We start from the raw sequence: 26,836 nt of genomic DNA on the forward strand, positions 1-26,836 counted from the left end.
ATCGGCTCTGTGTGTGTGCCGTCCCCCAACTCTCAGCATCACAGATGTCTCATAGAATCTCTAGTCACAGTCTGAGCTCCATAACCCAGTGTTCATCTAGGGCACGAACAGGGGGCTATGGCTTCCCAATGTAACAGAACACATTTTCCATCTGACAAACATGTCTTAAATTTACAACATGTCTGGAGTAACTTAATTAATTACCTCGAATGAAGTTAACATCAGGGAAATAACAAAGTGGTTAAATCCCTTATTCAGCTGTGGCTTAGTGAGGATAATTTATTACAGTGGCTCAGAATTTCACTTCTCCCTCTTATTTCTCAGTTCAACTCTTATTTCAGAAGTTGAAAAACTAAATTTGCTAACTAATAGCAATTTAGAGACAGTCACTACTAACGGAGTATTATCAGCCAATGAACTTACAGCCTTTTCTGTGATGGCTCTTGCACTTCTTTCAAACTCGGTGCAGGCAGGTCCCAGCAGCAGAAAGTTCTCTGTGACTCCCAGGTACGTGTAATCCTCCAGCTCCCACTCCACTCTGCTCCCTCACAGGGTCACCGTCTCTGTGAATCCCAGGTATGTCCAGGCCTTGATCCTCAGTGCTGATTTATATCCTCCCACTTTGGTGCTTCTGTAACCTCATGTTCCTGCTTCAAGTTGCTCCATCACATGGTCACTCCATCTGTGACTCGGTGCTGATTCAGAGCCTCCTGCTCTGCTGTTTCTCCAACGTCAAGTCCTGCTAGGCCTTGGTCCTCGCTGCTGATTTATATTCTCCCGCTTTGTGCTGCTCACTGTCAGGTTCTCTCCCTTTGTGATTCCCAGGTAATAGTAGGCCTCAAGCCTCAGCTGAGATGTGTAACATCCCATTCCACGCTGCTCCCCATAGGATCGCCGCTGTGCGTGAAAGACAGTGGAAAAGAGGAAGATGAGAGTGTGCAGAGGGTGTTACAGTGATTGAGTGATCTGTCTGGGATGGAACAGGTTATCTGCAGAGGTAGGCAGACCTGAAGTGTCTATAGCAGGTTATTGGAAGATACAGGGAAAGTTGCAGGCAGTGAAGGTGGCAAAGAAAATAGATACATGATGGCTTGTTGATGACGGAGCCTTGTAAAGTCTAAAGGGCTTTTTGTGAGCTGCTTCCTGAGATGTGAAGACTTCAACAAATGCAAATTGACAGCCAGTAAGTATTGTAAGGTACTGGAGACTGTTGGATGTTACAGAGTTAGAAGACTCGCAGTAACTGGGGGGTTACAGATGTTTGAAGCATTCGTGGTGTTCAAGGACCCTCAGCGCATAAGGAGGTACAGAGAATGGGAGCCTTGCAATTAATGGGATTGCAGGGGCTGGAAGATCTAAGATGGATAAGGAGGATGAAAAGTACCAATGCAGCACAACCAGCCGCTGTAATTCACAGAGATTTAAGGAAGGGAACCTGTGCTGTCATTGAATACAGTTTTATGGCGAGTTACAGGAACTGAGGGGTTACAAATTTAGAATGGAAGAGGTTTAGGTGATCAGAAGTATAAACAAGAATAAAGAAATTTGAGAGATCACTAGCGCAAATGGGAATGGATATGGTGAGACATTCTGATGAACAATAAGTGTTGTTGTTGGCAGAGAAGGATGCCACATATACAGGAAGAGCTGTATTGTCTGTATGCAGTTACAGACGTGAGGAGTGTTGTAGCGCCTGCTGGACGGGACACAGATAACAACAGTTCCAACAGCTGGTGCAGTGGTTTAGGAAGGCAGCTCACCACCACCTTCTCAGGGACAACTCCAAATCAACAATACATACAGCAATGCTCATGACCACGAGTGAATAAATAAATAATAAATCTACAAGCAGCATTGAGGTCACTTAGGAAGGCCCTTTCTGCACCACTTCACAAACCCGAAGCAACTATACCCTGGAAGGACAGGAATTCCAGCTGCATGGGAACAGCAGCATTTCCAAGGTGCCCTCAAAACCACGCTCCATCCTGCCAGCACTGTGTCTGTCCCTACACGCAAAGGACCGCAATGGGTGAGGAAGGCAGCTCACCACCAGGTAATTACAGATGGGAAGGTAATGATGGCCAAGCAAGTGATGGCCACATCACATCAATGTATTTGTACAAGGGAAACTCTTGGACTGTTCATGTCCCCTTTGCTTCCTCCACACAACCCACATTCCCATCTCGTTCTGTGTCAGCAACAAACATGGAAGCAGTAGATTTTGTCCATCCATCAAATGTATCAAATCCCTTTGTGAATAGTTAGGGGTCAAGCACTAATCCATTTATTCCCATTTAGTTTTCTGTTAAAGAATTCCCAACCCATGCCAGTACATTCCCTCCAATCCCACATTTGCCAATATTGCTTATCCACGTCTTCAGTGGGACCTTGTTGAAAGGTTTCTGAAAATCCCGACAAACCATTCCTCCCTTTTATCTACTCTGCTTATTCACAGCCAGACAGGAAAACAAATCCAGCAGGGTTTGTGAAATTTCAGTTTCAGAACAACATATTTGATATGAATAGAGGATTGGCTGATAAGCAGAAGAGAGTAGGTATAAAGGGGTTGTTTTCACGATGGGAACTGGTGACGAGGGGAACTCCGCAGGGGTCAGTGTTGGGGCCACGCTGTACATGTTATGCATTAACAGTCTGGAAAAAGGATGTGAGTGGGTACAAGAACTAGTTTTACAAGAATGAAATGCTTGCCATATATGAGGAGCAGGTGAAGTCTCTGGGTCTGTAGTTGATGAATTTTCAGAGGCGGAGGTGGCAGAATCTCATTCAAACTTACAGAATTTTGAGGGGCCTGGATGGATTTGACGTGGGGGGGTGGGGAAGATGTTTCCTCTAGTCGGAGAGACTAGGAGCCAAGGGCACAGCTTCAGAATGAAGGAACGACCATTTAGAATGGAGATCTGGAAGAATGTATTCAGCCAGAGGATATTGAATCTGTAGAATGGTTCCTGCTGTAGGGAGGGTTATAGAGGAGGGTGACATTTACTCAGATAGGGCTACAAGCGCTGGAGAAGGTTACAGAGATGACTAAATGGATGGATATACTAGAGGAGCTTACATTGACAGGGTGTGTGATAGTGATGGGAGAATGTTAAACTGATAGTGACTCTTGTAGGAACTGAATTGGGAGAGTCACAGGCATTGGACTGGGTTCTACAGGTTGGGAGTATTGCAGTGACCTGAGAGGATTACACAGATATGGAGGATTGTGGGGTCTCCACAGGTTGAGAGGGTTTCTGGAAGAGGTTACACCAATAAGGAGGGATGTTGGAGCTGTCGTAGTTGACAGAGATTGGGAGGTTTGGAGCTGTTTAATTGTTAGAGGGATATTTTTAGGGTCAGTAATATGGAACGCAGAGGGAGAGTTTAGATTTTATTACATTCCCTACAGTATGGAAATGGCACTTCGTCCCAACAAGTCCACACCAACTCTCCAAAGAGTAATCCACCCAGACCCATTTCCCTCTGACTAATGCATCTAACGCTATGGGCAGTTTCGAATGGCCAATTCACCTGACCTGCACATCTTTGGACTGTGGGAGAAAAACGGGGCACCTGGGGGAAACCCATGCAGATGCAGAGAGAATGTGCTAACTCCATGCAGACAGTCCCCCAAGACTTGAATCGAACCTGGGTCTCTGGCGTTGTGAGGCAGCAGTGCTCACCACTGAACTGCCATGCCACCTAACCTGCAGAGCTACACATTGAGGTGCAGGGAGGAGCGCACAGAGATGGGAGTGTTGTTTCCGCTGGAAAAGGGTCTGGAGGTGTTTACCCAGATAAGAAGGTCGGTAGGCATGGGAGATGGTTACAGAGGTCATATAGTGCTGTAGGCCAGGAGACAGGAATGGGATCGGGCCTGCAGAAGGTTACAGTGATATCATGTTCTCCTGGGGCTTGAGGAAGGTACATAGGGTGGTATTTTGGTCCGGGCTGGAGGATTTTACAGAGACAGGATGGACTGCAGTTATTGTGGAAAACTACAGAAATAGAGATTATTGTACTGACTGCAGGATGGGATTATTGAGATGGGCATGTTATCAAGACTGGAGCAATTTACAAATAGGGAGAGTCGTCAGCATTGGAGTAGGTTTCAGCAGGATAATGGGAGGAGTGGAGGTTTCAGAAATAGGAACTTTTCTGGCAATTACAACCATTCAAGGCATTGGTGCAGATGAGATGGACCAAAAGGTGTGTTTCCTTGCTGTACGACTCTATCACATGACAAGTGACCGTGTGAGAGGGAGAATAGGGAACAGAAAGATCCCAGGTTTCAACACCAACTTCTTAAGGGAGGCCTCCTTTCCCAGATGTTGTCCTGATGCTCACTAAGACAGCACAGGCCTGGATGGATAACTGTGAACTTCCTATATTGTCACAGGAAGGCTCAGAACTGCCGTGATGCAAGTTAGCAAGAGAGTGGAGATTAAGCCTGGGCCCTTCATGATCTGTTTCACCCTTCAGCACTGTCTCTATGTCATGTCTTCCGGACCAAACTTCGATCCCTTAAATTCGCTCTGCTCTGTTCACTGTGAGTGATCTTACCTCGCTGCAGGATTTATTGAAGACTCCAGGTCTCCCTGCCCTCCGGCTGACCAACTGTGTTCAATGAGATGGATGAATGAAACACCCAGCAGTTGGGAAGTTTATTGAGTCAGGACTGTCCTGAATATATGCAGGAAACAGAGAAATAGACTGACTGGGAAATTAGACTGATCCAGTGAGGGTTACACATGGAGAATGGCACTGAGTCCCACAGAGATCTGGAAAATCTCAGTCTCCATCCCTGGCCTGCGTTGCCTCGTCTCCTTGGAGTGCAGAATTCTGTTGGCTCAGGATCTGGAGTAACTACAAAAGCTGCAGTCACCGGCAGCAATTAGACCCTCACAGTGACAGCTATCACATGGAGAGATACTGAATGATAGCACCAGATTGCTGGAAGGTGTCAGGATCAAACCACGGTCAAGAAGAAGGGGTTTGATTCACGGTGCACTGAGATTAGTGCTCAGGGATGAGGGAGCTATCAGTGGGCCAGGCGATGGCCTAACATTACTCTCACTAGCCTGTTCATCCAGAATTTAATGCCAGTGGCAGGGAAAAGCATCTGAATGCTCAATATTCATTCAGGAAGGAAATTAGTGGTAGGCAGCTGGTCTGACCTACATATGACTCCAGACCCAGAACAATGAAGTTGACTTTAAACTGCTCTTTGTATTAGTCTAACAAGGCACTCAGCTCAAGGGCAGCTCGGGGGTGGGCATGAAATGCTGGCCAGCTAGAGACAGCAAAATCCTACGAGTGAATTAAAAACAACATTGTTGGGACCAGTGTCCTTGCCAATCATGTCGGTAGGTTTATGGACAGGGCTTTAAGCTAACATGGAGGATGCAGGGACAGGGTTCAGGGGAAAGGAGTTTTCCAAATCCAAAGAGAAAAGGTGACGCATTGGAACAGCATGGGAATGTGACTGAAGACAAGCAGAAAGGAACAGGATGGGACAGAGTTTAACTAAAACTGTACATCAGTGAATTGGTTTGTGACAGGACATTGTGGGAAAGAATAAATTATATATATATATGTTTTGGAATTGCCAAAGTATCTGCAATAAGGTAATAGACTTGTGGCACAGAAATAAATGGGATTTAGTCAGCAGAGAGATGTGGTTACAGGGTGAACAAAAGGTGGAACGTAAATATACAATGGTACACAACCTTGTGGGATCTCAGGCAGAATGGGAGTACAGGATGGGTAACCCTGACAGTAATCAGTAACAAGGGCATTACAGAGAAAGCATTTGGCCTCAGATGATGTGGCTGAATCAGCCTGAATGTGAATTCTGGGTCCCATGTGTCACAGACACAAGCAGAAGAACTTTTCTTTTCGGCTGCCTAGCAGCATTTCATTGTTCCTCCCTGCATTAAACAGGAATGCATTGGAATTTGTAACAAAGGCATTATGATAGTTTTAGGAGACTTCAATCTTTGCCTGATCTGGGACAGTCACACTGACAAGAGTGATATTATCAGAGCTCCTCTTTGAATGTTTTTTTGTCAGTGTTTCTTTGAATAAGATATTGTGCAGATGGCTAGGGACATCATGATCTCAGATTAACCGTTGAGTGATGAAGCTGAGTGAAGGTGTGATGTAACACAGAGATCCTCCAGGAGATTGCAATATAGTGGAATTCAAAGAGATTATTAAGTTTTCAAATGACCATAAAACACACCCGAGCGTCAGAAACAAAGCCAATTACATGAGTTTGAGAGGAGAACTGACGAAGGTAAATAGAGGAAACAGACTGAAATGTCAGGCTGTAAATGAACAGTGGAAATAAAAATAGAGTCATAGAGTGATAGAGATGGACAGCAGAGAAAAAGACCCCTCGGTCCAATTCATCCACGCCAACCAGGTATCATAACCATTCTAGTTCCATTTACCGGCACTTAGCCCACTAAATCCTTCCTATTCATATACCCATCCAGATGTCTTTTAAATGCTGTAAGCTTACTTACCTCCACCACTTCCTCTGGCAGTTGATTCCGTACACACAGCACCGTCTGTGTGAAAAAGTTGCCCCTTAGGTCCCTTTCAAATCTTTCACCTCTCCGCCCTGAACTTATAGAACATAGAACAATACAGCTCAGAACAGGCCCTTCGGCCCACGATGTTGTGCCGAACATTTGTCCTAGCTTAAGCACCCATCCATGCACCTATCCAATTGCCGCTTAAAGGTCACCAAAGATTCTGACTCTACCACTCCCACAGGCAGTGCATTCCATGCCCCCACCACTCTCTGGGTAAAGAACCCACCCCTGACATCTCCCCTATACCTTCCACCCTTCACCTTAAATTTATGTCCCCTTGTAACACTCTGTTGCACCCGGGGAAAAAGTTTCTGACTGTCTACTCTATCTATTCCTCTGATCATCTTATAAACCTCTATCAAGTCACCCCTCATCCTTCGCCGTTCCAACGAGAAAAGGCCTAGCACTCTCAACCTATCCTCGTACGACCTATTCTCCATTCCAGGCAACATCCTGGTAAATCTTCTCTGCACCCTCTCCAAAGCTTCCACATCTTTCCTAAAGTGAGGCGACCAGAACTGCACACAGTACTCCAAATGTGGCCTAACCAAAGTCCTGTACAGGTGCAACATCACTTCACGACTCTTGAATTCAATCCCTCTGCTAATGAACGCTAATACACCATAGGCCTTCTTACAAGCTCTATCCACCTGAGTTCTGTAGTCTGGACTCCCCAACCCCAGGGAAACGACCTTGTCTGTTTATCCTATCCATGCCCCTCCTGACTTTATAAATCGCTATAAGGCCACCCCTCAACCTCTGACACTTCAGGGAAAATAGCCCCAGTCGATTCAGCCTCTCCTTGTAGCTCAAATCCTCCAATCCTGGCAACATCCTTGTAAATCTTTTCTGAACCCTTTGAAGTTTCACACCATCCTTCCGATAGGAAGGAGACCAGAGTTGCACGCAATATTCCAACAGTGGCCAAACAAGTGTCATGTACAGCCGCGAGATGACCTCTCAACTCTTATACTCGATACTCTGACCAATAAAGGAAAGCATACCAAACGCCTTCTTCACTATCTTATCTACCTGCGACTCCACTGTCAAGGAACTATGAACCTGCACTCCAAGGTCTCTTTGTTCAGCAACACTCCCTAGGACCTTACCATTCAATGTATAAGTCCTGTGAGGATTTGCTTTTCCAAAATGAAGCACCTCACATTTATCTAAATTAATCTCCATCTGCCATTCCTCACTCAATTGACTCATCTGATAAACAGACATTGAGGTATGCAGCTGCTGGCGATCAGAGTTGAGAGTGTAGTGCTGGAAAAGCATAGCAGGTCAGGCAGCATCCGAGGAGCAGGAAAGTCGACGTTTCGGGCAGGAGCCCTGCATCAGGAATGAGGATGGGAGGCTCGAGGGTGGAGAGATAAATGGGAAGGGGGTGGGGTTGGGGTGAAGGTAGCTGAGAGTGCAATAGGTATTTGGAGATGGGGTAAGAGTTCTAGGTCAAAGAGGAGGGTGGAGCAGATTCATGGGAAGGAAGATTGACAGGTGGGACAGGTCATGAGGGTGGTGCTGAGCTGGAAGGTTGGAACTGCGGTAAGTGGGGAAGGGGAAATGAGGAAACTGGTGAAGTCCACATTGATGCCATGGGGTTGAAGGGTCCCAAGGCAAAAGAAAAGGCGTTCTTCCTCCAGGCGTCGGGTGGTGAGGGAGTGGCGGTTGGAGGAGGCCCAGGACCTGCATGTTCTCGGCAGAGTGGGTAGGGGAGTTGAAATGTTTGGCAACAGGTCTTTGGGTTGATTTTCAGGTATCGTGGAGACTTTTTGTGAAGTGCGCTGTGAGAAGGCGCCCAGTCTCCTCATCTCCTGTACACTGAGGACATGGGACACCTTCTCACAGAGCAGGTTAGAGAACACCTCCGGACACCGGCACCAATCAACCCCACCGCCCTGTTGGGCAGGATTCGAACCTGGGTGGGCAAGCCCCAATGGATTTCTAACCCATCGCCTAAACCACATAACGACAACTACATGCTTACAGAGGTTAAGAGCTAAGGAGGATTGTAGGGACTGGAAGAGGTTTCACAGTTTAAGAATGTAGTGGGGACTGGAGGAAAATACCAAAATAGGGAGGATTTACGTTTGAAGGAATCTGCAGAAACATATTACAGGGTTAATGCAGGATTCTTGACAGTGAGGAGTAGCAGAAAAATCTTGGATCAATGTCCAGGGATCCTTCACAGTTGCGAACCAAGTTGTTAGGGTTGTTAAGAAAGCCAATGATGTGTCGGCTTTCATTTGCAGGGGCCTTGAGTTTAAGAGCTATGAGGTTATGTTGCACTCGATACATCCTGTGGTTAGACCACAATTAGAATATTGTGTTCAGTTCTGGTTGCCTCATTACAGGAAAAATGTGGAAGTTTTGGAGAGGTTACAGAGGAGATTTATCAGGACGTTGTCTGGTCTGGAGGGGAGGTCTAACGAAGGAAGCTTGAGGGAGCCAGGGCTTTTCATTTTGGAATGAAAAAGGATGAGAAGTGACTTGATAGAGGTACGAGATTATGAGAGGCAGACATAGGGTGGGTGGCCTGAGATTTTTCCCAGTGCGAAAATGGCTATAACTAGGAGGCAAAATTGTAAGGTAATTGGAGGATGGTTGAGGGGAGATGTCAGAGGTAGTTTCTTTACACAGAGTGTGGCGGGTGAGTGGAATGTATTGCCAGTGTGGGTGGTAGAGTCAGATACATAAGGGACACTTAAGTAATTTTTAGATAGACACATGAATGATAGCAAAATTAATTTCTCAAAATGGAGACCTGTGACCAGTGGTGTTCCACAGGGATCCGTGCTGGGACCACTGTTGCTTGTGATACATATCAATGATTGGGTAGAAGGTATTGGTTCCTTGATTAGCAGGTTGCAGATGACACTAAGATTGGTGGAGTAGCAGATAGAGAAGGGGGCTGTCAGAGAATACAGCAGAATATAGATAGATTGGAGAGGCGGGCTGGGAAATGGCAGATGGAGTTCAATCCGGACAAATGTGAGGTGATGTATTTCGGATAATCTAATTGGAAAGTGAACTATACAGTAAATGGAAAAGTCCTGGGGAAAATTGATGTACAGAGAGATCTGGGTATTCAGGCCCATTGTTCCTTAAATGTGGCAACGCAGGATAGTAAATTGGTCACGGCGGCATATGGCATGCTTTCCTTTATTCGAAGGGGTATCGCGTACAAAAGTTGGCAGGTCACATTACAGTTGTATAGGACTTGTATAGGAGGTGCATGCTTTGGAAAGGGTGCAGAGGATGTTCACCAGGAAGTTGCCTGGTATAGAGGGCGTTAGTAATGAGGAGAGATTGAATATATTCGGATTATTTTCGTTAGAAAGATGAAGGTTGACTGGGGAGCTGATTGAAGTCTGCAAAATCATGGGGGATGTATAGACAGGATGGATAGCAAGAAGCTTTTTTCCCCCCAGAGTGCGGAACTCAATTACTAGGGGTCACGAGTTCAAAGAGAGAGGGGAAAGGTTTAGGGCAGATACACTGGAACGATCTTTATGCAGAGGGTGATGGGGACCTGGGACGCGTGGCCAGCAGAGGTGGTACAGGCGGGAACGATAACATCACTTAAGATGTATCCAGACAGATGCATGAATGGGAAGGGAGCAAAGGGGTACAGATCCTCACAAAATAGGTGACAGGTTTCGACAGAGGATCTGGATTGGCGGCGGCTTAGAAGACTGAAGAGCCTGTTCCTGTGCTGTGATTTTCTTTGTTCCTTGAATGGTTTGCAGGTGAGATTGATCTTAGAGACGGGTAAAAGACGGACACAATATTGAGGGCTGAAGGGCCTGTACTATGCTGTACTGTTCTGTGTTCTAAATAGGGAGGGTTACAATAGGGAGGCTGGAGAGGATGGTATCTGAATGAACAGATACATTAGGGAGGTTTAATAGGATTGTCCGCGGTAACAGACACAGCAATGATCTGATCTGGTGCAGACGACCCAGACTGGGACTGGAGGAGGTTTCACAGGGAGGGAAGACCATAGAGCCACAGGTGTTACAGAAATGTGGAGAGCTGTAGGGCCTGCAGGAGTTCGTGGAGATGGGGAGGTTGGGAGCGATGGGCAGTTTTCAGGGAGAAGCAAGTTGGTAGGATGAAGCGGTTTACACAGACAGGGAGGGTTTTCGGTGAATGGAGCAGATTAGATTAGATTAGATTAGATTTTTAGATTAGATTACTTTACAGTGTGGAAACAGGCCCTTCGGCCCAACAAGTCCACACCGACCCGCCGAAGCGCAAACCACCCATACCCCTACATTTACCCCTTACCTAACACTACGGACAATTTAACATGGCCAATTCACCTAACCTGCACATCTTTGGACTGTGGGAGGAAACCGGAGCACCCGGAGGAAACCCACGCAGACACGGGGAGAATGTGCAAACTCCACACAGTCAGTCGCCTGAGGCGGGAATTGAACCCGGGTCTCTGGCGCTGCGAGGCAGCAGTGCTAACCACTGTGCCACCGTGCCGCCCACTGATAGAGATAAAGTGGGTTGTACAGACTGGAGGACCAAACAGAGATATGGAGGGTAGTCATAACTGAAGATGTTTGACAGATATTCCAGAAGGGCAGTAATTTTGGTTGGAGACAGTTTCACAGATAAGGGAGCATTAGTAGCCTCCTCCAGTTTGGTCAAAGTGGGAAGGGTTGTATGGGAGGGTGACATTTACACAGATAGGGGTGTAAGAGCTGGAGAAGGTTATGGAGATGAGTAACTGGATGGAGATACAGGAGGAATTCACATTGATAGGGTGTATATTAGCGATGGGATGATGTTACACAGATAGTGAGTCTTGTCAGAACTGCATCGAGAGAATCATAGGTTTTCAGTGGATCCTACAGATCGGGAGTGCTGAAGGGACCTGTGAGGATTGTAAAGTCTCCACCGAGTAATTGTGTCTTTAGGACTGGAAGAGATTACGTAGATACAGAAATATTGAAGACAATATGTGCCTTCTTCTTTTTATTGAACAGAGCCTCAATATCCCCCATCAGACAGGGATCCCTAAACCTGCCAGCTTTTCCCTTCACTCAATCAGAGACATATTGGATTCTTGAGATCACACTTTTCAAAGCCTCCCATTTGCCAGTCATTCCTTTTCCTTCACGCAGACTCACCCAGTTGATGGGAGCATAATGTGGTGAAGCCGGTGTTGGACTGGGATGAACAACCTTAAAAATCTCACAAAACCAGCTTACAGTCAAAAGGTTTATTTGGACTATAACTGGTGTTGTGTGATTTTTAATTCACCCAATCAACCTCTGCTCGATCCTGCCAAATGGCCCCAAAAGTGGCCCTACTCCAGTTTAAGACCTTAATATATGGACCTGCCTGATCTTTTTCAATAACTATGTTAAACTAAGACAGCTGTGGTCACTGGACATAAAGTGCTCTCCGACTGCCACTTCAGTCACTTGCCCGACCCCGTTTTCTGAGGGAAGATCTCGTTTGAAACCACCTGAGTAGAGTGCAGCCCTCGACATATTGATCTCGGAAACTTTCTTGTACACATTTGACAAATTACACCCCATACAGGCCTTTTACACTCTGGGTGGTCCAGTCAATACAGGGGAAGTTAAAATCTCCAACCAATACTGCCCTATGATTTCTTTCGGTACCTGCAATCTCTCTTCACATCTGCTCCTCTAGTACCCGCTGTCTATTTGGGGGTCCAGAACAATATCCCAGCAGACTGACCATCCTTTTTTTGTTTGTAATTTCTAAACATATGGCCTCATTTGATCAACCCAGAAAGAGTATCCTCTCTAAGCATTGTTGTTATGTCCTCCCTTATCAAAAAGACAACTCCCCTCCTCACTTACTTGTCCTTCTGTCCCACCTGTAGCTTCTGTATCCTGGAACACTGAGCTGCCAGTCCTGCCCTGCTCTCAGCCATGTTTCTGTTATGGCTGTAATATCCAAGTACCCAGAGCCAATCCATGCTCTGAGCGCATCTGCCTTACCAGTCAGGCCTTGTGCATTGAAATAAATGCACGTTAAATCAAAAGTCTTTTCCCTCCCTTGACTGTGCCCCTCGATATCCTGGATAGCAAACTTGCTTTCGAAGGCTGATGCATTTTCACTTGACTGGTCAATGGGCCTTCTCTTACTCAGAGTCAAAAACCCTGCCAAACTAGTTTAAACCCTCCGGGATAAGACAAGCAAATCTCCTCCCAGGGATACTGATGCCCCTCTGGTTCAAGTCAACCCCCCCCCCTTGTTCTGGTAAAGGAGGAGATTGCTTGAACCCTCATGGATATATTTAATAATTTGCTGGCTACAGGTGAAGTGCTGAAGACTGGAGGATAACTAACGTGGTTCCTTTATTCAGGAAGGGAAGCTGGGATAGGCCATGTAATTACAGAGCAGATAGTCTGACAGTAGGGAGAGGGAAATTATTAGACACAATTCTGAGGGACAGAATGAATCAACATTTGGAAAGGCAGAGATCGATTAGGGATACTCATCAAGGAGTACTGCCCTCTCCCAAATTCAGCTGAGATTTTTGTTTGAAATTACGATTGAGGATTTTGATGAGGGCAGTGCAGAAGATGTGGGTTACATGGAGTTCATTAAGGCATTTGACAAGGTCCCTCATGGAACGTTGGTCCAACAGACCAATGGGATCCAAGGCAATTTGGCAACCTGGATGCACAACGGTGGAGGATAAGTTTTGTGTTTGAAATTCTTTCACCAGCGGGTGTACCACAGGGATCTGTGCAGCAACCATTGCTGGTTATTATAGAACATAGAACATAGAAAAGTAAGCACAGAACAGGCCCTTAGGCCCACGAAGTTGTGCCGAGACTTAATCCTAATGTAAAATATAGTAACTTAACCTATGCACCCCTCAACTCTTTCCTATCCATGTGCATGTCCCCCTGCCCTGGGGAAAAGTCTCTGGCTATTGACTCTATCTATTACTCTAATTATTTTGAACAGTATTATGTTTATTAATAACTCGATGTGAAAGCACAAGGTATAATTTGTAAGTTTGCAGATGACATGAAAGGTGAGGCTGTTGTCCACAGTGAGGGGGATGGTCTCAGGCTACAATCTGAAGGTTGAGGACAGAACAGGTGGTGAGAGAGGAGGGGTACTGGAGTTTCTGATCAGTGAAAACATTATAGCATTAATTACACAGGATATTCCTGTGGATCGCCCAGTGAAGATATAATGGTGCAACTGAGAAATGAGAATGGGTTATCAGTTTGATATGACTTTACTACAGGCCCTCAACAGTCAGCGAGAATTTGAGCAGCAAATATGACGGGAGATCTCAGATATCTGTAAGAATGATAGGGCTGTAATGGTCAGGGATTTTAACTTTCCAAACCTAGACTCGGACTGCTAGAGTGTTCAGAGCTTGGATGCGAGGAATTTGTTTGGCATGTACAACAAAGCTGTCCCAGTCAAAATGTAAATGGTCGGACTGCAGGAAGAGGTAAAACCTGACCTCGCCTTGGGAAACAAAGTAGTGAAAGGGACTGAGTTGTTAGTGGGGCAACACTTTGACAAAGTGATCACAATCGTATTAGTTGGAAAATAGCGATGGAAAAGGACAAAGCTGGTTAACAAGTTAAAGATCAAAACTGGCCTTTCCTCAATCCAGATGTTATTAGTCAAGAGCTTTTAACAATTGATTGTGGAGGCTATGTGCAGGTAAAGGGACGTCAGGCAGGTGGGAAGCTTTCAAAAGGGAGTTAAAATGAGAGTTCAGAGCCATCATATTCCTGTTAGTGTGAATGACAATGCTGACACAAGTAGGAAACTCTGGATGACTGGGGGTATTGAGGTTCTGGTCAACAAAAAGGGGACACGTGTCACAAAAAGCCAGCTGGATTAAGGGAATCCATCGAAGAACATTGTGGGTGGAGTAATTCACTTCATAGGGAAATCAGGAGGGCACAAAGGGAACCACAAAAAGCGTTGGCAGATCAGGCTGAGGAAAGTCCAAAGAGATTCTACAAGTATATTAACAATAGAAGATTAACTAGGGGCAGAGTATGGCTCCTTGAAGATGAATGGGGCAATCCAAGTGTGGAACCACTTGAGATAGATTTGGCAGATAAGGATAAGGAGAATGCAAATAACTTTCTACAGCATACAACTACTCAAAAACAATTGGCCAGACACTAGGGCTCCTCAAAGATCAGTGAGGCCATCCAAGTGTAGACACACAGGAGATGGGCGAGTGCCTAAATGAGCATTTGGGCAGGTACATGGAGAGGAGAAGGTTTGAAGGGATATGGATCAAATGCAGGGAAATGCGATTCGTTCAGGGTCTCTGGACAGCTTGGACTAGTTGGACCAAAGAACCGTTTCTGTGCAGCATGGCTCTACCTCCAGTTATTGAGGAAGGAGACTACTGAGATAAGGCATGTTGTAGACACTGAAGAAAGTTACAGATATAGGGATTTTAGTCTGGAATGCAGTACGTTTCAAATATGTGGAGGGACTATTGGGAAAGGAGGAGGCTACAGGGACAGGAAATGTTATTGGAGTTAAAAATTATTGAAGACGCTGGTCCGCAAGACTTGCCACAGATACAGTGCTGCGGAGTAGTGAGTCTCAGAACAACAGAACTGACAGTAGGGGCAGTGACTGAGCCTGGCGTGTGCCTGTACTATATTCCCCCTCCAGCACTGTATCTGTGTCATCTTTTGTTAGCCGATGTTTGGAGCTCTCTCATTCCTCTCTTCTCTGTTCACTGTGAGTGATCTTACCTCACTGCAGGATTTATTGAAGACGCCAGGTCTCCCTGCCCTTTGTCTCTCTCTGGCTGACCAACCATCTTCAATGTGGTGGTGGACAAGACACCCAGTAGTTGGGAAGTCTACTGAGTCAGGAAATTCCTGAGTACCGACAGGAGGCAGAGAAATAGACAGAATGGGAAATTAGACTGATGCAGTGAGGGTTACATAGGGAGAATAGCACAGAGTCCCAGAGAGATCTGGAAAATCCCAGTCTCCCTCCCAGGCCTGTGCTGTTGCGTCTCTCTGGTTTGGAGGATTCTGTTAGCTCAAGATCTGGAGTAGCTCCAAAAGCGAGAGACACTGACAGAGGCAGCATTTAGACCCTCACAGTGAGGGATACCACATGGACAGAGACTGAGTGATATCAGCAGAGTGCAGGAAGATTTCATAATGAAACAATTATATCAGAAGAACAGGTTTAGGTTCCTGATGCACTGGTATCAGTGCTCAGCAATGAGCAGGTGAAGTAATGGCCTAGTGGTATTATTGCAAGAGCATGTATCTAAAACATCACCCAATGTTCACTGGAGACAGGTTTGAATCCCATCATCAGAACTGGTGGAATTTGCAGTCAATACTTTTTTAAAATTGCAATTACCAATCCAATAATAAGTACGAAACTATTGCTGACGTCCAAAATAACGTTTGTTCATCAAAAAGACACTTGGGGACATCTGCCATCCTCACGTGGTCTGCACGACATACTCACAGCAAAGTGATTGCCTTTCAATTACCCTCTGAAATGGCTGAGCAAGTTACTCAGCTCAAGGGCAGCTAGGGCTGGGCAAGAAAGGCTGGTCAGCCAGAGAAACCCACACCCCATACCTGATTTAAAATATAATCCATTAGGATGGTCCCACTGGAACCGTGCTGGAACCAGTGTCCTGGCCAATCATGTTAGTAGGCTTATGGACAGAGCTTCAAACTGACAGAGCGGATGCAGGGACAGGGTTCAGGTGAAAGGAGCTTTCCAAATCCAAATAGAAAAGGTGAAGCATCGGAACAACATGGGGATGTGGCTGAAGGCAATCAGAAAGGAACAGGATGGGACAAAGTTTAACTAAAACTGTACATCAGAGAATCGGTTTGTGACAGGAAATTGTAGGAAACGTATATTATGTTTTGTTTTGGAATGGACAAAGTCTCTGCAATTAGGTAGATGGATTTGTGACAGAGATAAAAGAGAGTTAGACACCAGGGTGACGTGGTTACAGGGTGAACAAAAGGTGGGCATAAAATATTCAATGATTTGCAACCTTGCGGAAATTCAGGCAAAAATGGACATCGCTATCAATAATGGATACCAAAGGCATTACAGAGAAAGCATTTGGCCGTAGATCATGAAGTAGAGTCAGTCTGAATGTAAATTACCTGCCAAGGTCACAAGCAGCAGAACAGTTTTCGGCCACCAAACAGCATTTCATTGCTCATAGCTGCATTAAACAGGAACTCATTGGAATTTTTAATAAAGGCATAATGACAATTCAGTGAAACTTCAAAATTCGTATAATCTGGCACAATCACACTGACAACAGTGATATTGGAAGGAGAGTTCGGACAATTGTTTTCAGTGTTTCTTTGAATAACACATAGTCACAGCCCTAGTTGCACAATGTCAGATCGACCGTTGTGTGATGAAACTTAGTGAATGAGTAATGTCACCTGGAGAGATCCTCCGGGAAATTGTGATAAAGTGCAGTTTAAAGAAATATAAAATGTTAAAGTGAATCACAGAAAGGACAAGCTACAATTAAAAACAAAAATAGCCAATTACATGAGTTTAAGAGGAGAACTAACCAAGGTAAATAGGCTAAAAAGACTGAAACGTGTGTGTAAATGAACAGTGGAAAACATTTGAAGGAACAGTGTAAAACACTCAAGAAAAGGACATTCCATTGAAACAGACAACCTCAACGAGAAACTCACACCTGTCCCTCACTCAGGACAAAATCGAGTATGAGGTTGAGAAGATCACCAAAAAGTATTTAAAATCCTGAAGTGAGAGAGGGTTTTAGGAGTAAGTGTTAAAGGGATTGCAAAGGGTTTGCTAGCAGGAGGGGGGCAGTGGGAAGGGGAATCATTGTCAGGGTTTAATGACATGTCAGGAACAGGGAAGGGGAAGGTGCTGGAGGTGGTGAGAGTGTTACAGAGAGTGGTCAGGGCCTGAATCGTCTTACAAAGCCAGTACAGATTGCTGCAGCTGGAGGGGTTTGCAGAGGTAGGGAGGGACATATGTATTTTTATTTATTCATTCATGAGATGTGGTTGTCACTGACTGGACTAACAGTCTTTGAGCCCACTGCTAATTACCCAGAGGGGTCCTCAGAGTCAGCCATATTGCTGTGGGTCTGGAGTCAAATGTTGGCCAGACCAGGTTAGAATATTTGATGTCCTTGCCTAAAGCAGGTAAGTTAACCATATGAGTTCTTCCTACTGATCAGCAATGCTTTTATGGTGGCCTGACCAATGTCTTGTACAGATACAACATGACATCCCAACTCTTACTCTCAATGCTCTGCCCAATGAAGGTAAGCATCCCAAACGCCAGCCTGTTTGCTTGTGACACAACTTTCAAAGAACTGTGTACCTGTGTCCCTGATTGACAACACTACCCAGGGCCCGAACATTAACTGTTCAAGTCCCACCCTGGTTTGTTTCACCAAAATGGAACACCTCACAGATATATAATTAACTCCATCTGCTATTCTTCACCCACTATCCCAGCAGTACTGTTCATCCTGTTGTATCATAGATAACCTTTTCCACTGACCACTTTGCCACCAATTTCAGTGTCACCCAAGAAGCTTACTTACCAGGAAACCAATATTCCCATCCAAACCATTTATCCAAATGACAAACAACAGGGGACCCACTACACCGCTGGTCACATACCTCCAGTCAGAAAAACAACATGTCTCCCATCACCCTCTGTCTCCTACCATCAAGCCCAATTTTGTATCCAGGTGACTAGCTCCCCCTGAACGCCATATCCTTTTACATTGATCTGAGCTTATTACCCACTTTACCATACGGAATGTAGAACACAGAACAGTACAGCACAGGACCCTTCGGCCATGATGCCATACCAACCTTTTATCCAACTGTAAGATCAAACTAATCTACATACCAGTCATTTTACTATCATTCATGTGCCGACCCAAGAGTCTATTAAATGTCCCGAAAGTATCTAATTTTACTACCACCGTTGTCAATACATTCCAACCACCTACCATTCTCTATCCTTTTATCCATCCTCCATTGACCTTAAAATTATACCCCCTTGTAATAGCCATTTATGCCATAGGAGAAAAAGTCTCTGACTATTCACTCTCTCTGTGCCTCTCATCATCTTGTTCAGCACTACCAAGTCGCCCGGCCCCTTTCTTCACTCCAATGAGCAAAGCCTTAGCTCCCTCAACCTTTCTTCATAAGAAATGCCCTCCATTCCAGGCAGCAACCTGGTAAATCTCCTGTGTACGCTCTCTAAAACTTGCACATTCTTCCTGTAAAGAGGGGACCAGAACTGAACACAATATTCCAAGTGTGGTCTCACCAGGCTGCTATAAAGATGCAGTAAAACCTCATGGCTCTTAAAATCAATCCACTTGCTCAGGAAAGCCAACACAACATATGCCTTTTTAACAACTCTATCGATCCGCGTGGCAACTTTGAAGGATCTATGGACATGGACCCCATGATCTCACTGTTCTTCCACACTACCAAGTATTCTGCCTTTCACCCTGTATTCTGCATTCAAATGCAACCTTCCAGAATGATTCACTTCACACTTTTCCAGATTGAACTCCATGTGCCACTTCCAGCCCATCTCTGCGTGCTGTCAATGTCCCATTGCAAACTACAACAGCCCTCCACATTACCCACCACTTCACCAACCTTCATTGACAAACTTACTAACCCACTATCAAACATCCACATGCACGTCATTTATAAAAATCACAAAGAGCAGGGTCCCAGAGCCGATTGTTACAGAACACCACTGGTCACTGAGCTTCAGGCTCAATACTGTCCATCTGCTGCCAAACTCTGTCTTCTCTGGGCCATCCAATCCTGTATCCAGACAGATAGATTTCCCTGTTTCCCATGCCTCCTCATTTTCTGAATGAGCCATCAACGTATTCTGCCATATCCTCAAAGAATTCAATAAGGTTTGTGAGGCATGACCTGCCCCTCACAAACCCATGCTGACTGTCTCTAATTTAACTATGGCTTTCCAAGTAGTCATATATCCTGTCATTAGTGTCCTCTCCAATAATCTGCACACCACAGACATTAGACCAAATCCATAATTCCCAGGATTCTACCTCCGTAACACGGCCTGGACTCCACAAATCTCCCATCTGCCATGTTCCCCAGAACGGCACTGGAGGGTGGCGGTGGTTACGGAGATAAGGACGAATATTAGGACAGGAGGATTTTGCAGACATTAGGAGGTTTGCAGTTTCAAAAGGAGGCTTCAGTAGTTATGAGGTTTCGTAGTGATGAAGGCATTTGAGGAGGGAGGGAGGGAGGACTGTAGGGAATTAAGAGTTTTCACAGTTTAGGTGTTTTCTTAGGACTGCAAGAGGTTACTGAGTTGGGGAGGGTGTAAGCACTGGTGGATATTACATAAACACATGGTTTTGGTTGCAATGGCAGGAAGAGGATGCAGGAAGCTGGAGAGTATGGGGTCTGAAAGAGGTTACACAAATGGGAAGAGTTTTCAGGAGTGGAGGTGTTTACAGAGATATCAATGGTCTGATCTGGAGCAGAGGACCCAGACTGGGAGGGATATGGGTAGGAGAGGTGGTTTCACAAGGTGGGAGGACCTTTGAGCCACAGGAGGTTACAGAAATGTGGAGGGCAACAGGGATGACAGGGGTTCATGGAGTTTGGAAATTTGGGAGGAATGGAGACATTTACAGGGATAAGGAAGTTTGTGGAACAGGGCTGAATCACAGACAGGGAGTGTTTTAGGGAGCTGAGCAGATTACAGAGATAAAGATGTTTGTATCGATTGGACGAACAAACAGAGATATGCAGGGTAGTCATGACTGAAGATGGTTATAGATATACGAAGGCTTAGGTTCTGCAAGTTGTTTAGACGTGGAGGATGTGGAATCTGGAATATTTTTCAGAGATTGGTGCAGGAAGCTTGGTTGGAGACAGATAAGGGAGCACAGCACTAACAGGAGGAGGTTGTAGAGGAGGGTGATGTTTACACAGATGGGGGTATAAAAGCTGGACAAGGTTATGGAGATGGGTAGATGGTGGAGACAGTGGAGGAGCTTACATTGACGGGGGCGGGGTGATAGTGACAGGAAGGTGTTAAATAGATAGTGGGATTTGTAGAAACTTGATTGGGAGAATCACAGGCATTGAAGTGAGTTCTACAGATCAGAAGTGCTGCAGAGACCTGAGAGGATTACACAGATAGGGATAGTGGTCGGGTATCCACAGACTGTTGGTGTTTAAGGGACTGGAAGAGGTTTTGTGGATAGGGAGGGCTGTAAGAGCTGCAGGAGCTTATGGAGAGTTGAAGAGTTGGAGCAGTTTATAGACGGAGGTTTCTCAGATAGGAGTAGATTACAGATAGTGAGGGTTGTGTGGCCTGAGAAAGTGAAAGAGAGGGAGAGTTTTCAGGTCTGGAAGAGATTACACTGACAGGGACCGTTGAAGAGAGTGAAGCAAAAATGCATGGAGAAGGTTACGCAGATAGGGAGGGATGTAGGGACTGAAGGTAAATACACAGACATGGAGGGTTATATTGTTAGACAGAGCTTAGAGGGATAGGGACTGGTGTGAGCATTTACACAGATAGGGAATGTTGTGTTTTGGTGATGGTTACACTGATAAAGACAGTGTTAGGGAGTGTTTCATGGACTACGGGAAGGGAAGATGTATTATGGGGAGGGGAGGAGATTGCAGACACAGAGATGACTGTCCGGTTGAAAAGAGCTTCTACAGACCCTCAGTGCTGTAAGGCTGGAGGGAGGTTACAATAGTGAGGGATACCAAGACTAAATTACTTCACTGATATAGAGCAAGGTTCAGCACATAACTGTCAAAGGGAAGTTGAGACAGTCCAAATGAGTTTCAGAGATATGAATGTTCATGGGAGTTTAAGGAGGGAACAGTGATTGGGAGTGGTGTAACAAATGGCAATAGTTATAGGGAGGGTTCTAAAAACAGGAAGAGGTGACAGTCATATCTTATCGATCTTTGTAAGGACTGGAGAAGCTTACATCGAAAAGGAGTGTCTTAGAGACTGGAGGAGATTACAGTGTTAAGGAGAATACTGGGGATGAGGCAAGGTTCAAGGGACAGGGATGGTTGGCAGGACTGGACAAAAATCTGAATAGAATCTCCACAGCCTGGAACCAGGCCATTCAGCCCAACCAGTCCATTCCAAACCTCTGAAGAGCATCTGACCCAGACCCACCCCTCTACCTATTCATTAAACCCTGCATTTCTCATGGTTAACTCACCTAAACCACACTTCATGATAGTCAATCCACTGATCGTGCAACGTTTGGACTGTGGGATGAAACCAGGGCGCCCGGGAAAACCCACACGATCAGAGGGAGAACATGCAAAGTCCACACAGACAGTCGGCCAAGGCTGGAATCGAAGCCAGGTCCTAGGCGCAGTGAGGCTGCAGTGTTAACCACTGAGCCATCCCTGTGTCTGATTATACAGAGCACTGCAGACATTAGACCAGGTTCCAAAGTTCACAAGAGTTTATTGGAAAAGGAGGAATATATAGTCAGGAATAGGACAAGGTTACATAGATGGTGTCCATGAGAGGAACTGGAGGAGGTTAACGCAATAGGGAGGGCTGTGGAATCTCCAGGCAATTAGAGATAGGGACGGTTGGGGAGACTGAATGAAGTTAGTACTACTCAGAGTTGTACACACTGGGTGAGGTTCCAGAGTTAGCAAGGATTCTATGGACTGGCTGTGTTTATAGAGAGAGACAGTTGTGTGAATGAAAGTTGTTACAACAATTGAGAGGAGGTTTCAGACACATGAATGGTTTTAGTGGATGCAGGATGTTCGAGAGCTAGAAAGGCTAGTACTGACTGGAAGTGGTCAGAGGTAAGGAACATTGTAGCGAAGGGAGTTTGTTACAGAGACAGAGAGGTATGGAAAGAGAGGGCAAGGTTACAGATATTGGGACGGTTCAAGTGGCTTCAGAACGTTACACAAAGGGAGGGTTGGCAGGAAACGCTACAGAACTGAAGGACTCTGTACAGAAAGGGAGGTGAAATGGATGGTGGAAGGTTAGAGGTAATGGGGTGCTGTAGGACAGGATGGAGGAGTGCTGTGAGGACTGGAGAAGGTTACAGTGACATCATGTGCTGCAAAGGCTGGAGGAAGGTACACAGATGGGGAGGTCAGTCAGGGCTGGATGTTACAGACAGAGTGGGCCGTAGGTGCTGGACAAGATGGCAAACATAAGGATTTTTGTAAAGTTTTGGCGATGGTGGTCATAAAAACTAGGTTTCAAAGTCATTTTGGAAAAAGAATAGTGCAGAAGTGAAGAGGCCAAATTTGGGGAAGCCCCCTAATTGTTATAATATCACTGTCACTGGGCATTCTCACTATCAGGAGAAAGGGTCTGGCAAACACAGACTGGGGTGATCTATTTGCAGTTACGTTCACATTCGGAAAGATGAAAAATGTTAAAGTGATACAGTGAGAATTCAGGGCCAGTGTGGTCCCTGAAGAGCGAATACTGGTCAAGCGATACTGTGAGCTGGATAAAGGAGGTACAGAATGATGGAAACAGGCGAAGCTCTTCAGAAGTATCAAGAGTGCAAGGGGGTCCTTAAAAATGAGTAGCAAAGAATGGCCATGAAATATCCTCATAAAATACTGTTAAGGAAAGGTCACAAGGTATTTTATGAGTATAGTTAGAGGAAGAGGATTCCCAGCTGAAGAGTGGGGCCTGTTAGAAACCAAAGGGACAATCTGTGCATGGAGCCAGACTAAGTAGGTGAGGTCTTCAATGAATACTTCCCATCTGTATTCACACAGGAGAAACACATTATAGCCACGGACTTCATTTTGGATAGTGAGGTTCTATAACCTGGTACGATCAATAACGAGGAGATATTAAATGTTTTCTTTGGCGTAAAGTTGGAGACAATCCCCAGTGCCCAATGAAATGTATCCTAGGCTGCTATGTGAGGTAAGGGAGGAGATTACTGGGGCCCTAGTGGATATATTTAATACTTTGCTGGCCACAGGTGAAGTGCCGAATGATTGGAGGATCGCTAATGTGGTTCCGTTATTCAGGAAGGGCAGCAGGGATAGGCCAGGTAATTACAGAACAGGGAAACTGACAGCAGGGGAAGGGACATTATTGGAAACAATTCTGAGGATGAATCAACACTTGAAAAGGTAGTGATCAACTCAGCTTAGTCATCACGGATTGAGTAGAGGAAGATACTGTCTGAGGAATTCAGTTTTTGAAGTGGTGTCTAAGAATATTGATGAGGGCAGTGCAGATGATGTGGGTTACATGGACTTGAATAAGGCCTTTGACAAGGTCCGTCATGGAAGGCTGATCCAAAGGTAAAGAGCCATTGGGATCCAAGGCAGGCTGGCAAATTGGATGTAAAATTAGCGGATAGACGTCTTTGTGTTTGAAATTCTTTCACCAGAGGTGTACCACAGGGATCTGTGCAGGAACCATTGTTGTTTATGATGTACATTAATGACTTGGATGTGAAAGCGGAAAGTGTCATTAGTCGGTTTGCAGATGACATGAAAGGTGAGGGTGTTGTTCACAGTGAGGGGGATGGTCTCAGGCTGCAGTCCGATGTCAATCAGAGAGAATCTGAGCAGAGCTTATTTCTGATCAATGTGAGGTAATAACTTGTGGGAGGTATGATAAGCAACGGACAGACATAATGAATGGTCAGTCCTTGCGGCGTACTGAGGAACACAGGGACCTTGGTGGATAAGTCCATTGATCCCTGAAGGGGTCAGCACAGGTAGGCATGGTGAAGAAGACACCTGAACTGGGAGCGGGAGGGAGACCCATATCCTGATGGGGTAAATTACTAGAGCTGCTTGAGAGGATATAAACTCGTCTGGCAGGGTATTGGACCTTAAACAGTTGTAAGGTCAGAACGAAGATTGAGGCTGGTACACAAGTTAATTTCAAAAGACAAGGCAGGCAAGAACATAACAGGGAATGGGAGGGGGGGGGAGAAACTGATGATTAAACTGCATTTATTTCATTGCAAGGGACCTGACAGCTAAGGAAGATGAAGTCAGGACATGGATTGGAACATGGGACTGGGATATTATAGTTATTACAGAAACACTGCTGAGGGAGGGGCAGGGCTGGCAGCTCATTGTTTCATGGTAGAGATGCTATAGGAAGCATCGAAGGGGAGGCAAGAGAGGATGTGTGGTGGTGGTGGGTTTTGATTGCATGAATCATCACAGCAGTACTTAGAGAGGATATTCCAGTGGGATCGCCCAATTAAGCTATGTGGAACTCAGAAATAAGAACGTGTCATCACTTTGATACGATTGTCCTACTAACCGCGAATAACCAGTGGCAGATTGAGGAACAAATATGCTGGGAGATCTCAAATATCAATCATAATAATAGGGCTGTAATTTTAGGGATTTTTTTCAACTTTCCAAACTTAGACTGGGACTGCCAGTGTTCAGCGTTTGCAAGGGAGGAATTTGGTAATTGCGTTCCAGAAAACTCCCAGTCAATATGTAAACGGTCTGAAAAGAGAAAGGGACAAAACCTGACCACTCCTTGGGAAACAAGATCGGGAAAGGGACTGAGGTGTTAGTGGGAACGCATTTTGCTAAAGCAACCACAGTTCTACCAGTTTACAAATAGCTCTAGAAAAGGACAGGCCTGATCCACAAGTTCAGTTTATAAAACGGGGCCAGCCCAATTTTGATAGTATTAGCCAGGAACTTTCAAAAGGTGACTGGGGAGTGTATGTGCAGGGAAAGGGACGTCTGGCAAGTGAGAATATTTTAAAAGTGAGATAATTTGAGCGTTCAGCGCCAACATGTTCCTGTTTGTGTGTAGGTCAATGCTGACAGCATTTGGAAACACTGGCTGTATATTGAGGGTCTGGTCACGGAAAAGGGGGCAAATGTCAGGTATAGCCAGCTGGATCAAGGGAATCCCTGAGGATCACAGGGGCTGTAGGAATACACTTTGGGTAGAAATCAGGAATGCAGAAAAGATACATGAAAAAGCCTCGGCAGAGAAGGATAAGGAGATTCCAAAAGTGATTGTATAAAATATTAAAAGTAAACGAGTACCTCAGGCCAAAATTGGGGCCCTTAAATATCAATGAGACAATTCATGTGTGGATCTGCAGGATATTTATTAAGACCCTAAACAAATTTTTCACTCCAGAATTTACTGTGGACAAAGACTGGGGAACTCAGGGAACAAGAGTAATACATTAGACCACAATTTGAGTTCTCTGCAATTCCAGTCACCCTGCTATAGGAATGATATTGTGAAATTTGAAAGTGCTCATAACAGATTTACAAGATGTTGCCAGGGTTGTTGCTGAGTAAGCTGGGGTTATTTTCCGTGGAGCATCGGAGACTGAGGGGTGACCTGACAGAGGTTTATATAAACATGACGGACATAGATTGGGTAAACATTCAAGGTCTTTTCCCAGGGGTTAGGATGTCCAAAACTAGAGGGCATAGGTTTAAGGTTAGAGGGGAAAGGTTTAAAATGAACTGAAGGGACAGCTTTTTCATGCACATGGTGATGCGTGTATGGAATGAGCTGAGACAGAAAGTAACAGAGACTGATATTATGACAACATTTATAAGGTATTTGGATGGGAATATGAATAACAAGGGTTTTGAGGTAAATGGGATGGATGTGTTAGATCTCCTGGTCAGCATGGACGAGTTGGACCGAAGGCTCTGTTTCCATGCTGTCCATCTCTATGACTTGAAAAGAGTGTATGTTTTAGAAGAGGTGGTGCTGGAGGTTTTAAACACAAATGTATTGAAAGCCCTAGGACTTCATTAAGTGTATCACAGAACATTGTGGGATGCTAGGCAAGAAATGGTGGAGCCCCTAGCAAAGGTATTTGTACCATCAACAGCCAAGTGTGAGGTTCTGGAAGGCTGGAGGGTGGCATAGTGGACAGTGAAGGAGATTTGCTAAGATTACAAAGGGACCTTGATAATATGGGTGAATGGGCTGAAAAACCGTAGATGGTATTCAATCTGAATAAATGCATCAAATACATTTAGTACAACAAACAAGGGTAGAGCTTATACAATTAATGTTCGGGCCTCAGTTAGTGTTTTAGTGCAGAGAGACCTCCAGATTCAGTTACATAATTCTTGAAGTTTGCATCACAGGATGGATAAGACAGTATGTTTGACTATTGCGCAGTCCATTGAGTGTAGGATTTGGGACGTCAT

The 26,836-nt window shown here is 45.2% G+C and overlaps 1 long non-coding RNA gene across 1 annotated transcript in view; it reads right to left on the reverse strand.

The window, feature by feature from the left end:
• Nucleotides 1–429: 429 nt before the first annotated feature.
• Nucleotides 430–26,836, reverse strand: part of LOC148137416 (uncharacterized) — a 107,042-nt gene continuing 80,635 nt past the window's right edge. The window contains exon 10 of the long non-coding RNA XR_015754341.1: nucleotides 430–897. This is a non-coding gene — a long non-coding RNA (uncharacterized LOC148137416). The remainder of the gene's footprint in view (nucleotides 898–26,836) is intronic.

The sequence above is a fragment of the Chiloscyllium plagiosum genome, unplaced genomic scaffold (assembly GCF_037043375.1).
Source record: "Chiloscyllium plagiosum isolate Xiang-an unplaced genomic scaffold, Cpla_swu_hap1 HiC_scaffold_44, whole genome shotgun sequence".
Classification (NCBI taxonomy): domain Eukaryota; kingdom Metazoa; phylum Chordata; class Chondrichthyes; order Orectolobiformes; family Hemiscylliidae; genus Chiloscyllium; species Chiloscyllium plagiosum.